This window comes from Neopsephotus bourkii, unplaced genomic scaffold (assembly GCF_033783945.1).
Source record: "Neopsephotus bourkii isolate Nb327-2 ecotype Australia unplaced genomic scaffold, CSIRO-AGI_Nbou_v1 NB_53, whole genome shotgun sequence".
Lineage (NCBI taxonomy): Eukaryota > Metazoa > Chordata > Aves > Psittaciformes > Psittacidae > Neopsephotus > Neopsephotus bourkii.
The window spans coordinates 3,609,305-3,625,391 of record NW_026900570.1 but is presented as its reverse complement, the minus strand read 5'-3'; positions in this window follow the sequence as shown (position 1 = coordinate 3,625,391).

Genomic DNA, 16,087 nt, shown 5'->3' with positions numbered 1-16,087 from the left:
TTTAGGATCTCTAGCATGAGTATTTATTGGAAGAAGAATGAGAAAATATGATGGCTTCTACATATTGATGTCAGGAATTCCTGGCAGAAATCAAGGGATATTCTTCCATTGACTTCCATTGGGAAAAAAAAAAAACAAAACAAAACAATAAAAGATTTCACTTTAACATGGCAAATAACCACTTGGGAGGAAAGAAAATTAATATCTGACAGAAGGAAATGAAAGAGTGATTGAAGCTGAAACTTTCTGCAGAAAAGAAGTGGAATCAACCAATTTTTTAAATTCACAAAAAAAAATATGTTTTATTTGTTTCCATCTGTCTGAGCAATTCAGTTTAACATAACTATACGAGAACTGGATGTCTTCTGGGTAGAAATTATGTTTTGTTTTAAAATGTAAAGATAGGCACATAATGCGGTTAATATGATGTAAGCTGAGTCTGAATTTGCAGTAATTTAGCTCATCTGTGGTAACTGCCTGTGGGGAGACTTTTACATGGTTATAAATGTGTGGTAATTTGAGGTTGCCTATCCCTATTCTGAATTCCCCCTCTTGGAAGTAAATGATCTTACATTTACTGGTGAGTAAAAAGGTGTACAGTTATTACTAAGTAGCCTAACACTTGTGGCAACTTGTTTGCACATCCTTAAGATCAGCTAATTACAGTAGGAGAAAAAAGAAGTGATTAGAGCCATAACAAAGCACTTTGAAATTATCAGAAGAAATTTATTTTATTTATTGAAATACAATCTTTTATAGGTTCTCTATTCTTGTTAAAATACAAGATTTTTTGCCATTCTTCCTGATTCACTAGGCATTATTTTTAGGCATTATTCAAAATCTCAATATTTTTAATCTAAAAAACCAAGTGCCACTCCAGATTAAATATTCCCTTTTGCTTCTGCTCTGTGTCTGATTTGCAGCTGACCAAAGTGAGAGTTCTGTTTTTAATTTAGACTGTAAAAACTTTTAGATTATTAATTGTGAACCCAAAAACTAACTTTGCCTTCCATTTACATTCTTCTTTTGAGACCATTTACCCCTTTGCAGAACAGATTGATATCTACTAGATCATGCTTCATTTGCAAGGTATAAATATCATCATGGGTGAAGAATTAGATTTAGTTGTCCAGTGACAAGCCTTCATCAAAAGAACTATGTAGGATTTCAGACAGGAAAGTGTACCAGCTGCAAAGTATGACATCCCTACTGGAAGCTAGCAGGAGATGTGCTCAAATCAAGCAGAAACCCAAGGTTCTCTATGCAGGAGGGAGTGAACTTGAAATCTTCTTACCATAGATGTTATGGCACCAAATTTTTATGTAGATTCAATGTGAGACCTGACAATGACTGTGCTGTTTTGCAAGCCTGGGGCTGTAAGGTCTCTAACCCTCTTCCTCTCCCTTCCAGTGGATCTAACCTTAATAAACAGGAAAATAATGAAAAACAGACAAAGAATGTTTGAGAATTCACATCAAATGAAAATTTCTGAATTTAGTTCTTACAATAAAATACCACGTGAATTTCACACATTTTCACAATTGTTCCCAAATATTATGCTATTTATTTTGCCAGCAGTTCTCCAAAAATTCTTTCTGTGTTCTCCCTCCAGTAACAGAAGTTGTTGACTAACTTTACCGGAAATCTCCCTTAATTAAAAGTGGCCACAGAGTTAGCCTTTCAGACAAACATTAAATTAGAAGTGTCCACAGGGTTGCATACAAATCAGAATCCATGGGTTGCCAGCCAAACCACACACCGTAGATGTGGCTTTGTAGGGAGAACCAAGGAATTTTCATTCCAAAACCACAGGTACCTACTACTATCTTGTTTAGCTTTACCAGTAATAAAACTTACAGCTTGCATGGGAACCAGCAACTCTATGTCTGCACTGTGGAAGACCTTTAATATCCCATTCATCAGTTGGCCTTAATGAACAGCCAAATTTGTCACAAGTTGTCCCTTGAGGAGCTTCATACTCCCAGTAGTTTATGTAATTCATGGGGCTGTTTTATCTTCTTCTTTAGAAACAAATCACATACATGTTCCCCAGTTTTCTGTGCAGAATTATAGAGAAGGGGAGAGAAAGTTCAAGATGAGGTATTTCCTCCTGACTCCATGTGCTTCTCAATTATTTTTTTTACCCCAAAAAAAAAAAAAAAGAAAAAAAAAAAGAATCTTTGTGACTGGAAACCAGACAAAACTGCATCTAGCCCAACTCTGCTGTGATCAGTTCATTTCATCTGAGCAAACTATATTCACAAGTGTGAGGGAAGAATCTCCAAAGCTGTGGAAGAAATGCTGCACTTCCTGCACACCTACTAAGCTCAGAGGATCAGTCATGCTGCTTGAACCTACCTTGAAAGTACTTAGACTCTTAAAGATCCTGAACACACACTGGTATATGATTCTTTTCCTATGTTTCTAAAACACCAGGAGAGACCTGATTTTTTATTCCTTTTCAAGCTGCTACTAAAGTGGTGTAAAACTCAGATTGAATACCTTGCTCCCACTAACCAAAGCACGTAAAGAAAATATCCCTCCTTCTCTACATACACAGTCTTGAGAATGAACAGTGATATCTCCTGAACATCAGAGCTCACAGGCAGCAGAAACAAAAACAACACGTCTGGTGGGGAAATAAACAGTTCATAATTGCTAATGCTTCCTTTTGGATAAGTAAAAAGCCTGAACACATTAAATAATAATAAAAAAATAATAATATCTAGTTTAAATACAGCTGCAGTAATCTTTATACACCACACAGCTGTTCAGAGGCCTGGCAGCTGTCCACATCTTATACGTCCTATCATGCGTTTTCCAGTATTGTCTACTTGACACATAAAGGCAACTGCTGGGAAAAGGCTGTAGTCGTTGTCAGGTAGGTACTGCTGCACAGTTAAACATATCTATGCCTCCCCACTGATGGCTTTTGTAGCTGTCAAGCCTTTTTTCTTCCCTCCCCATGACTGTGCATGTTACAAAGGAGAATCATTCAGTTTTGCCATTTGTTTCTTTGACATAATCCTCCAGACAGACAACAGACCCCAAATTGTACACTTGTTTGTTAGACACAAACCAAAATCATAGCTAACACACATTTATATTGTGCAAATAACTGGGATAACAAATGTTTTGACCAAAACACCAACAGATGTGTCAGTTTCACTGCCAGTGCAGTGTAGGGAGGCTGATAAGTTTTCCTGCCAGCACATGATGTCATTCTGAATTCATTTCTTACAGAATAGAATTTCTGCTTCTATAGAGAAAATGAAAAGGAAGAACATCTCTACCCCATATCATGAACAGTTTTTGTAAACAAGCTCCTCATTTTTTCCTGCCGAGTTTTATTCCAGGCAAAAATAGATGTGATCGCAAAGCTGTTACTCAGGTTGCACAGAGAACATGCATTATAATGTTTAGTTAAAGATATTTTGCAGCTCTGGGAAAGGTTTCACCCACCCTGGCTTCTGCCAGCTTCCAAAATGGCAGTTACAGAAGCTGCACAAGATGCTTGAGCAACAGGGGTAATATTTTTCTTTAACAGCTGGGGAAACTAAAGGGCTCGAGGCACCAAGTTCTCTGCGGCACACGGTTTGCTCATGCCCAGTGATGTTCCCTCTGAACCTTTAAAGGGTCATTTTAGAGAAAGACAAAAGCAGAGGTAAGGTGACATATGACTCTAGGCAGCCTGTCTGTGATTCCTTGTTCGGGATTTGACACTCCTGATTCAGTCTGTGCCTTGCTGCCCACACTTTAATGTAGCTCGTGAGTTGGTGCCAAGTCATGTCCAGCCAGCTCAGAGTATAGGCAGAAGAGTGCGGTGCTTGCACCTGTTTTTATAGGTGCTGCTTATCTCCTCTCTTATTATGAAATATAAAAATGACTTTAAAAGAACATTAGGGTTAAGCAATAGACAAGCAAATCTTTGCCTCCTTCATGCATGGCACTGAATGTTTTTTTCCATTGTATTATTGCTTTGTTGCTTTTTTTTTAAACTGTAGGTTAACGTCTGTATCACTTGTTAGCCCCACCTTGCCTCCTCCCATATTTGTATATTTGAATTAATTTCATTGTCCTCATGTTCTAGCATATCAAAGCGAGATGTTTTTATATGATAAGCTCTCTCCTCTCTGTGCAAGTTGGGTAAATAGTTTTCCCAGAAATGTTTCACTCACTACTGTGTTACAGACGTCACTTGTAGTTTGTAGTTGAAGTAGAATTTTACTGTGTAACTACTGTGCAAAGGACATTCCCTAGCTCTATTTGCCCTTAATCTGAGAAACAGTAAGAACAACCACAAGTTACTGCTCGTGTGTACCTAAAGATACAGAAAAAATATTAGTTCAGAGACTATATGTTATTGTATTTTATAATCCATATACCCTTTTTGGCTATTCACTCCTGGGTGCAGGTAAGTTCATTTTTAACCTTAATTCTGATTCCAATACCTTTTGGCATATGAAAGTGTGCAGTACTGAAGTCTGTTTACAGAGTTGATAATTTCCTGGGTTATTTTGTTTTAATAAAGGAAAAAAGGAGGCTCTCCAGAGCTCAGGAGGTGAGCAGCTCATCATCCTTTCTCAGATACATTTATTACATCTTGAACAACAAAAATACATTTTGGACAGACTTTGTACGTTGATTTTCAAATGCTAACAAGATGGTAAATGGTAAAGAATTTATTTCCAGGGTTTAACTGCACGCCTCTCTTAGACAGAACATTTTCAGACACTCTAAGCTCAAGACTTCTGAGCCCTGCTTTTCTTCAGGTCTCCCCAAGAAAGAGTATTTATAGCAAAGGAATTATCAAAGCTTTTGCAAGAGCAACGGATATAAGATTAACTGGTGGCACCTTCCAACCACAGCTTTCTCACAGTCCAAATTTGCAATTTCTTTTGAATTATAGGGAAGATGTTGGGTCTGGTTTTAGTTTTGGTTTGTTTTTTCTTCTTTCTTCAAAACTGTGAAGCTTTTTTTGTCAAGCTTTTAAACAAATCCACATCAAAGATTAAAAATATTCTCTGAGTGTCACTGTCCACAAATATACTGCAGCAATGGTTTTGCAGTCTCTCCCAGGTCACTCCCTGATAATTTTTTCCTGAAAAACACCAGCATATCCTTTGTTTCAGATTTTCCTTCATGATCCTTCATAGACCCCTGCAACCACCTCCTTTCTTCCTTGGTGCTTACACCCTCCACTCACTCATAGGCGCTCAGCATGTCTCCCTTTAGCTATACATATTCAGTCCTTTTAATCTTTCATCATAAATCAATCATTCTAGTGCTTAATCATATGTGTTCATTCCCCTGAAATGCTCTTTTGCTCTTCTTTCCCTTCTGTCAGTGCTGTGTGCCCAGAACCAAACTCATTTTTCTAATTGCACGACCAGATGCAGAAACAGCCAAAACAGGACAGTAGTCTTATGAGCATATATAATGGGAGTCAACTTAACTGATAAGAATTTTTAAATACATTTTTTCTCATCTGGTGCATAGCCACTGCCTTCGGAAGCTGTCAATCAGTTGATTATTGTGGCGTCACTTCTTAAAAAAGAGGGGTTTGAGAAAGTAGCCTGGATGCAGAGAAGGGTGGCAAGCACTTGTGTTTTGTTTCAGACACGTGCTGATTGATGGGACCCAAAACCTCACAGACAGTGTGGGAACTTAGATCCAAATGTGGGCTTCATGCCTCACGCCATTCACTTTTATTGAAGGGATTCAGCCTTGTAGCTCTCCTAAATTCTTCACTGAGAAAGCTAAAAGAGCAGCTCATGAGCCTCATGGAGCTGTACAAACTTGCTTCCTGAAGATGCACAGAAATGATGTTAGGTCCATCAGCTGTCCTGGAGAGGCTGTGTAGACTCTGGGGACAGGACAGTGCTCCTGAGTACACTGCTGTTGCCAGAAGAGATGCTAACACAGGAAAGGGCACAGTGCCAAAACAGACATATATGAATGTGAAAAGGAGGCCACATAGACACAGGTGAATATGAGAACAGACAAAGTCTGACAGGGGAGCTACTCCTAGTGGCTTATGTAAGCAAAACAATTTTATCCCCTTCAAAGGCAAACCAGGAGCCAGGATACTCTGTTTATAATTTAGGGGATTTTTGAAATCATAACTCCTTCATTATAAAATGCCTTAAGCCCTCAGCCACAGCAATCAAGCCCTGCGATATCCGGTGTCGTGTAAAGAAGTACATTCTGTATTGTAACAAACATCATCAAAGGGCTTACGTGCAAATCATGTTAGTCACAAAGAATGCACTAGTGATATTCATGATGAGTACATTTCCTTATCAAAAATTATATGATTCCTGCTTTCATAATTATCTTCAAAGGTCAAGTTGAAAAAAGTGTTCCTAAATAGGAAAGTATTCAAATGTATGCTAATATTTTCAACCTCCTTTATGTCCTTGGAACTAGGTAGATTTTACACACATGCTGCAGTGATGCAGGTTCTGATATGTCCCCTTGCAGTATCAGTGACAGTCTACAGATATCTGGCAGAATCAATTTTTTTGACAGATCCTTTTTGCAAATATATGCCAACTATTTCTAGAAATACATCGCTGGTCAACATTTTCTATGACCAAGTACCATGGGCAGAAGAACCTCACAACACATAAGGCCTTACAATATAAGCAGGGTGTTACCATTAGTTAGTTGTGCCCTCATCTGGTTGCACACACAGTGGTAAGATCCAGCCTGCTTGGTCTGGAGACTGGAGGTCAGGGACAAAATGTTAGCTTGTTTTTGCTGTATGAATCTGTTCCAACATAACCTGCTGCAGGTACGCAACAGAGCCTGAGCATTTCAGGCAACCTACTTAAGTCAGACTTATCAGGCAGAAGGAATTTTGCAGTATTATGAAGTTCTGCACTGTCACAAGGGGATTTTTCACGGCAAATATTGATCCATAGCAGAGAAGAGTCACTATATGCTTCTGCATATGGTAATGTTTTAATGTAATACTAAGTGGCCAGCCTGCAAGGACTGCAAATCCTGAAATTTTCTCTTGCTTGTTTCAGTCACTGAAAGACCTTCAACCTGAACACTTTGTCTACAGTCAGATCTTACAAGGCTTGACATTGCTCCATAGTGTCATGCTCTATTAAACTGGCTGTTCTTCATTCACTGTATTTCAGAGGCACTGCACTCTGTCAGATTCATCATCCCCAACCTGGCAAGGTGTGGCCACCACTAGTGTCTCAGACTGAAGTAAAAAGGTGACAAAACTCTAACAGTATAAAGCAAAGCATTAATCCACAGCAGCTTGTTTGCCTCCTATAAATACCTAGGAAAAATCTGAAACTAGCTTCTTGAGGGAAGGAAAGTGGAATAAAGAAACAATCTCTGCTAATGTCTGTCACTTGACAGATGGCATACTAAGGAATGTAACACCTACCTGCAACTTATACAGAGCTATCTCAGGTCTGTGAGAGATCCTTGGATGGATATTTTTTTTCTGATGCATTAAGATTTAGAAAGTATATTTGGGTTTCAAGTCACTAGTATACTCCGAGAATAACCTCACCTAAGATTGCATATTTTGGAAAAGATCTGTCAAGCTTTCAGGCAGTTTTCAAGATCTCTTGTGTATGCAAAGGGAACTTTGATTTCATGATTAGGATAGATTTATAGGAGCAGTAGCGCCTATTTAAATTTTATGATAATATGTGAAAAAAACTATTTTGTATTGCATTGAACTGAAATGATGTCTGTTGAGTGCTGTTATGTTCAGGGGTGATTTCTCTCTTTCAGGGTTTGTGGTGTTCAGGGGTTTTTTTTAGGCATAAATTACATTTCAAGAATGAGAAGCAAATACGACTGATCTTTAAATGAGTCCTGCAAGTATCACACCATTTCTAGAGCAACTTCATTCATAGAAAGAAATTTTATTGCTTCTCTTTCAAAACCTCTCTGAACTTTTCGTCTCCATGTCTGCCCATTGTGTTCTTTCATGGGTGAGGATTGAAGCCCTGACTAAAACCAGGATTTTGGCATTGCAAGATTCAACAATCCAATATATAGCCATGCTACTGTCATCAATCTGGCAAAAGAAATGAGATCAAGCTCCAAGAAGTTGTTGTCAAATGAAGATTTTTTTTTTTTTAAATAGAATATTGTATTAATTAGCCCCAGATTAGATTCTAGTGTTTGGTTCATAGGTGTTATGGTAGGTTTCTGTTCACAGTAATTACTGATTTTGAATGTAAAACTGTGAAGTTTAAGGAAAAATACTGACCCATCTTCACCTGGGCAAAAAAAAATCACTTCCTTCAATAGATAAAGGAATATTCATAAGACAGCTGTAAAAAGATGAAAGGAACTTTATCCTGATGTTGTCTGTGAGACTGATTTTTTAAACTGTGCCCCCAAAATACATTGCTATGCTCTGCAGTGCTGTGTGTATGGATATCCATTGATGTTTTCTGTAAGCAATTGTATTTAAGTAAACAAAACACACATCCTTGTAAAATTCAATGAAGATGTGACACAGATCTTGAATCTGTCTTCTCTCAGCCACTCAGATTTCGTTTTCCAAGCCCTTTGTTTTATTGCCAGACTATGAGAAGTAATTAGGAAACCCCCATGTATTTTAAAGATACTGTGCAATTAATATATTAATAGAGAATTCATACTACAGTTAATTCCCAGCAAAGCTGATGAAAACCAGATTCAGTGTGATTCCCAAATTGAGGAAAACTTCTCAGTCATTTGTAAAGTTTAATTTTTTTATCCGGAGTAGGCTCAATATCATGTTTGGGTGTTCAGAGACGGATTCTTCTCCTGCAAGGAGAATCTTTCTGAAGGATTATTATTCAAAGCTGTTTTGGAATCAAAAGCAGATTTTCATTAAATTTTTCATGCTGTTTTCCTGGGGGGGAGGGTTTGGGTTTTTTTCCCCCAGAAAGTGTCAAGAGTGAAAGTCTTCTACCCAAACATAGATCTTTACACTGTAGGCATGCACATACCTCTGAGATAGTCAGCTGAACTGTTAGAAACATTTCTTGCAGACTGTGGTCCATCTCAGCTTTGTAAATAGAACTGGTAACTCTGAAAATGTCTATTTAATTCCATAGCCATGAAGACAGCCATGAGAGCTATGTGTGTACATCTCCACTAGTAGGGGGATCTCCATGACACTTATTTAATGTCAAACAACTTTCCACCAAAGTGCAAAGTTTAGAAAGTTTTGACTTTTCTGTTAGAAAATGAACTTCTCAATGCTTGAGTTTTATGGCCAAAAGCACAGAAACACTGAAAGAGAATAGACTAATGACTTTGCATAATTAGATTTTCACCAGAAACGAAAGCCTTTTTATCTTTAGGGAATATCCTGTTAAAATAAAACAAATAAATAACATTTTCCTGTGAACGTGTAGCCATGTATCACAGTTTCGCTACTACATTTTTAGATGTAAACCAAAAAACCCCACTCTTCAATTTCTTTCTCTTTTTTTTTTTTTTTTTTTGAAACCTATTAATCCTGCTAACACTGCCAGGAAAGCAAAGTTGCAAAGTTAATAAGCCAATTTGTTTCCTTTTCAAGCAGACATCCTTGTGTTTTATCTCGCATTGCTTTTCAAGCTATGGAGGAAGCACCTGTAAATATGCGCTGCAGAACTACCTCATTATCCTCATTCAAACTCTTTGCAAGCACCATTAGTCAGGCACTGCTTTCAAGCTGAGTCTATGGCATAACCTGCTTCTGGTAATCTCTCTGGTTTCATGTGCATTGCCTATGGTTTTCTGTACATGGTGGTACCTGCTGTCCTTTTCATGAAGACTGTAAGTCAAGCAGTCAGATGGTCCATGATAGGACTACAAAATGAAGAGAAACATTTGGCCTTCTAGCAGATGTCTTTCTGAGCTTTTCCCGGTACATACAAAGTGACAATTGTTTTGTATCTCCTGTCCAGCCCAGTGGTCCTTTGCACAGAAACAAGACAACGGATTTGAAAGCTGAATTAAGTGAAGAACTGACAGATACACAGATTGATCTCAAAATATTTCTTTCCAACCCCCCTGATTTCTTCACATTTAATGAATGACAGCACTGAGTTCCATTTCTGGGGTTTTAGAGGGAAGGTGCCCAGACCACAGGAACTACCAGGTGGCTGTCAGGTTTCTGTTCTTCTGTATTTTCTTTAATTTCAGTGGAAAAAGTGGTCTTCAGTTCCTATTAACCTTGTTCTGCTCCATGAATCTATTTTGTATTTTACCTGATTGAGAAATTTAGATTGTGCGAATCACTTAGATACACTCATTTTGAAGGCAGTATGTGGAACTGAAGAGTTTTCAGGGTGCCAAGAGAACCCAAATCTATCTTGACTTCAGACCCTGCAATGCAGCCCTACATTTATCCCTCCAATATTTTCTTTTCCACTGCATGCTGAGTAAGACTTGCAGCAAATCTATATCTTTACTTAGGCTTTTACAATTCTGCTTGTCATCATGTTTAGGCAACTCTGCTCTCCTTTAGCAATGAAAAAAGAAAATGGCAGTCAAATATGTTGCAAAGAAAAAAATAAAAACCAACCCAAAACCAACCAACCAAGCAAACAAACAAACAAACAAAAAAAGAAAGCAGGAATTGAAAAAGAAAAGGCTCACAATATGTCTGCTTGAGCACATTATTATCCCAGGTGAGGAGGTGAATTTAGGCAGAGGGTAAGCTGTTTTACAGTATCATTTGAAGGTCTATAGGTTTACACTGAAAGGGAGTCTTGAAAAGGAAATGACAGGTCATGATGGGAAATAGAATATGAAGAAGAGAGTAGATGAAATACATTGAAATCCCAGTAACTTTAGTGGGTATGCCACATTGTGAAGAAGATACAGGAAGGACAACAATGCTTAAGTTCATGGCTGTTCACAGAGAAAATAGGCTGAGGTCACTTGTGCTCTCACTACGGATGACCAGTGACAGGAACATACAACCCTGATGGATAAAGCAGTGATGAGAGAAGAGTAAAGGTACTGCAGTTGTTATGGAGCAAGGATTTCACAGCAACAGCTGGGAAAAGGGCTCCTCATCCAGTTGGCTTGTGGCTCTCTTCCCACCTCAAAAAAGCAGAGTTATTCTGCATAAGTCAGATCAATGCTATACACTTTCAATCTTCACTTTTACAAGACAGCAATTTAACAGGCAGCTCTCCTGATTGCTTTCTATTTACTGGAATAAGACAAGCTATAAATGTGGGAATTGGTACAGCTCAGGGCCAAGGTATATGTCCATCTTGGATCTCTGTATATAAATACAGGTGAGTCACTGGATATGCCCGTACACACCTCAAAAGAAAAATACCTGAAGTGATCACTGACTGCCAGCAACCTGTGCCAGATTGTTTGCAATGTCCTTTGCTCCTCCTTGGCTCATCTTCATTCATGATTGCTGAGCCAAGTTAGAGTCTGCTTTTTGGCTCATTTAATTGGCTGGCTCAGTGCTACAATGTACACATTTTTTTAATGAAATATTGTTTGCACCCATGTACATATATACACACACAATTTTCTAAGAGATTTTAGCATGGCTTGTCACAGGTTTAATGGCTCTTCTTCCAAAAGTTATGTAGTGAATATTATTTATGCTCATGACAGCATGCACAGAAGTTTCGGTCTTCTGTGGGGTTTACTTCAATGTTTGCTGCATGGAAACCTTCTTGGCATTGTTTTAATTTGCTTAGATGAAAGAAGAGTCAAGCAAAGAAATTCTGTAGGTTGGTTAAGTAAATGCTCCCTTTTAGGGTGAAATTTGTACCTGTGCAACATGATCAAATTGACCACTTTTAATCTTACTGGTGAAGAGGAAGCATTTAGTAACTCCAGTGAATTTAGGTCATCATGACCCCAAGACCATGGTGATACAGATCACCATGGTCATAGCTGAGAACAGAATTTGGTTTGCAACCCAAAAGAAGCCTAAACTGCCCCTTTTCTCTTTGCTGATGGTGTGCATGGTGTAAAGTCCTTTTTTTGCAGCAGTGGCATGAAAGATAGTCTCAAAGATACTCTTTCAGTAATGAAGTAAGTGGTTGTACAGCCAGAGTTTAACTGGGAAACACTCCACTTTTCACAATTTTCTCCTCCTCTGTGCAAGAGCTTTGCCAAAGGGTGTACATATTACTGTTGCAGCCAAAATTACTGTTATAGCCAAGGGATGTACACGTTTCTGTGTAAATGTGTTGCCAAAGGGTGTGCGAGCTACAGTTCAAAGTTACAGTTGAAGGGGCATTCCTAGCTTTAACGTATGTGATCTGCTTATCCAGTCAATTAAATGTGGTTTATTTTCAGATGGCTGAGGGGATTGATCATGTGATGCAGAGCCTATTGCTGTGGGAGCCCTTAAAAACAAGTTCCCTTTTAACTTTGTACTGTTATGCAAGGTATTACTGGTACTTATGGTATTCCCCATGCCTTGTACAATACATGCTTCTACAAAGAATAGCTTACCTCCAATTAAAGATGGTAAAAGTGCTGTGCTTTTTTTTTCTTTTAATCTAAGGGTGCCAAATGTACTACGAATCTGCCCCAGGCCATGCATGGCTGTTTAGCAGGCTGCTCTGTGCAGCCGTAATTACATTTTGTGTGATTTTGAATTAATGGCAATCACTCAAGAAACAGATCTGTTTGGCATACTGAATTCTTCAGCATAAAATATCAGGCGACAGTGGAGTCAAAAACACGGCAAACAAAATGTAAGAAAAGGTAGAGAATGGCAAAAACTGTAACACAAGAGAACACAACTGATTGAAAATGTACAGTGAATCCTCTGTATTTTCTGGCAAGCTCCATCGGAAATCTGATAGCTCTGGTCTGTCAGGTCAATGCTCTCTTTCATGTAACAATTTCTCAGCGTAATCCACTTGTGGTCTATCAGAGCTCCTTACCAGTGTCAAGGGGTTCATCGGTTGTTGTGGGTGATCCTAAACAGATGTCTCCATGCTAGAAGTCTGGGCATAGTTCATCTGGTTTATTTTACTTTAGGAGGAGGAGTTGCACCAAAACTTCCACTGACACTGGTTGCTAGATCTCCTTTGACCCTATAGAGAGACCAGGGTAGCTTTGTCATGAGGAAGAAGCTGTAGTCCACCTTTGCCTTTCGACATTTAAAGAACTAACTTCTGTCTTTTGACATCTACAGCAGTACTAGGTATTTGATACATGTGAACCAAAGATGTCTAAACTTTCTGTAACATATATGATAAATTGCCTTCTTGAGGTGCTTGTTTTTCTCCATAGACTAGAGAATTTGCCAGGATTAAATCAGACTAGATTAGGTCTAACTTCTACGTATTTAAAATGAGATGATATAAATCTCTTTGTCTCACATCTGATTCACAGCAGAAACAAGGCAGTGCAAAGAAAGACAAACAAGATGAGTAGGAGCAAGTAACGCTTCTGTTTGACATGTCCATGATGAGAAATTAATTTAGAGGGAAAGCAGGTAAGGAATAACACGATACGGCTGTTCATTAGTAGACTGGAAGAGATTAAATGAATGCAGCTACCTAATCCACCCAACTCAGGAGCTAAGAAGCATTAAATAGGATGGAACAAGTCTGAATATGGAAAAGGGGACTCCTTTCTTCTCTACTGCAGAATCATCCCATAGCCATGACCCCAACAGTTTCAAAGGACTTGAAAAAAAGACATCAGCGATATCAAGTAGGATATCAGCAGTTGCTTTTAATTAGTGAAAAAAATGTAATTTTCTCACAACAGGGGTAAAGGGATACACTGTTCTTTTATGATACATACAGATTAAAACAAATCCAATTGCTGGCCTTGCCTTTAGTCATTATATGAGAATGAAAAAAAAAACCCAAACAACCCAAACTGTGCATTTGCCCCAAGCTTATGTTTGATTTCTGGATGTGTAGCCATATTTACCTAATGCGTGTAAACAAGCCAAAACTTGCATGCATAAAATTGATATTTTTCTTTACAAATTTGTTTAGAATTTGCTCCTTATGTTGCATGTATAAAGTAACATCGCTTTTATTTGTTGAAATGAAATCACTTCTGACTTTCTCTTTCATGTCTTCCGCTTTTACAAGATGTTTCTTCTGGCAACATCAGTCAATTTTCTTTACCTTACTCTTTGTTCCCACATTGCCAATATTTCTGTGCTGCTGACTTCTGCACATATCCCCAGGAGCTTTTCTGATGATACTGTGAACAGGAGACCCTGGATGTTTACCAGCTCCTTACTTATTTATTATACCTGGCTCACTTCCTAGGACATAGTGAAAACACTGTCTGTTCTTGTTGATTGCTAAACAAACCTTGTAAGGAAACAGTCCTCCAGTATGTCTAGGAACATTGCTTCTTCCTTTGGGACCCCATCACTGTCGTCAAGGGCAACACCTGGAAAGTAGCGACTGTCTGAGCTTTTGTAAAAACATCGCTGCCTGCATATTTATCCATATTTTTCAACAATATGCAAAAGACTACTCATTGTTTTCTTGCTGTTGTCTTCATATTTATCGGCTTATACCTTAAAACCTGTGACTTGTATTGCTAAACGATACATAGAATATATTGAATCATTCTGTTCAATGTTTAATCTAAATCTTGAATTTAAACATACAGCTTTGACAAACTCATCAGGGTGTAGAAAACTCCAAGGCTAGAATGAAGTTTCTCTTCCTCAAAGAATCTCTGATTCTGCTGCAGGGGAATACACTTGATGCTTTTCTGTGTGTAGTATGTCCAGCATTATACAACGCCGAAATTTTCAGCACTACCTTAGGGATTTGCATACTCATGACCCATTAAAACACCATCCTAGACATTTCCAGAAGACTTCCAGGAGTTCTCATGCAGATATGAGTCTCTTGCCTCATCTCTGACTGGCCTGCCATTTATGTGCTTATCAAACATTAACATTTGCATTATCCTAAATGTGTAGTGTCAGACCTCCATGACGACGTTGCATTTTTCATTGCTCATAGTGAATCTCCACCAACAAGAATTTGCATCTTATTTTACATTTACCAGGAAACTCTGGGTTTTTTTCATATCTTTTTTCTTCCAGTATGCCTCAGTTTTAATGCAGTGATGTTTCTACCAAAACTCTCATACTGTGTACTCAGTATTTCAAAACTGGATAACGCCTGGCAAATGATGGTCAACACTTCAGTTCTGAGGGGCTTTCTAAGCAATGGAAAACCCTGGCTGTCAACCTACTACACAGCATTTTATATATGCCTCGTTTGCACCACAGGTCTGTGGGGTTTGTCAGCATAAATATGAAACTGTCCAAACACTGGAAGTCTTTCAGTGGAAAACACTGCTGGCAAAGCAGAAGAAAGCAAGTAAAAGAGGCAGCAGAACGGAAAGATATAAAAAATGAGATCTGAGCTACTGATGGTTCTGAATGGTATTTTGTTGTAATATGCAAAGTGCCATTTTTCCCTGAAGGGGCTCGACTTCTCTCATGTCTTATGTGCACAGTGCGATCAAAGAGATGACCACAGTCTCAGCCCAGGCTCTGAATTCTGACATGTATCCCAATGGGTGTCCTGCCATAACACCTATTCCTGCAACCCCCAGAAAACTGTGACAGCAGTCTTGAGCGTATTCCTGAGTAGAAGGGACATTTCACCACCCTCCTGTACCCACCTCACATCACAACCAAGAGATGTTGCATTTCTCCTTCTCATTGTGCAGGAATCTGGGGCAAAGGCAGACACAGGACCTGCTAAGCCTCCTTCAGAGTTTCACACAAACCCATTCATTCCTCCACACCACATGTCTCTAGAAGCCCTGCCTCTGTTTTTCAATTTCTTATCACCTGACAAACTTCCAAGACCTTTCTGTTCTCTCAGTCTAACAGGAAGAGGATATCGCTTACACTCAAATTCCCATTACACAGACTGTGACACATGTCCCACTCTTTGATTCCCTACATGGGGAATCATGTGCAGCTCTGCAGCAGGTTTGTTCTTGCACAGACCTGCAACTGCAGGGAGAGCGGGCTCTGTAGCACAAGAGGTTACACACAGCTTTAATAACTACAATGCTGTTATTTTATCTGCCACACTGAATGCATATAATGGCAAATATGGAAAGC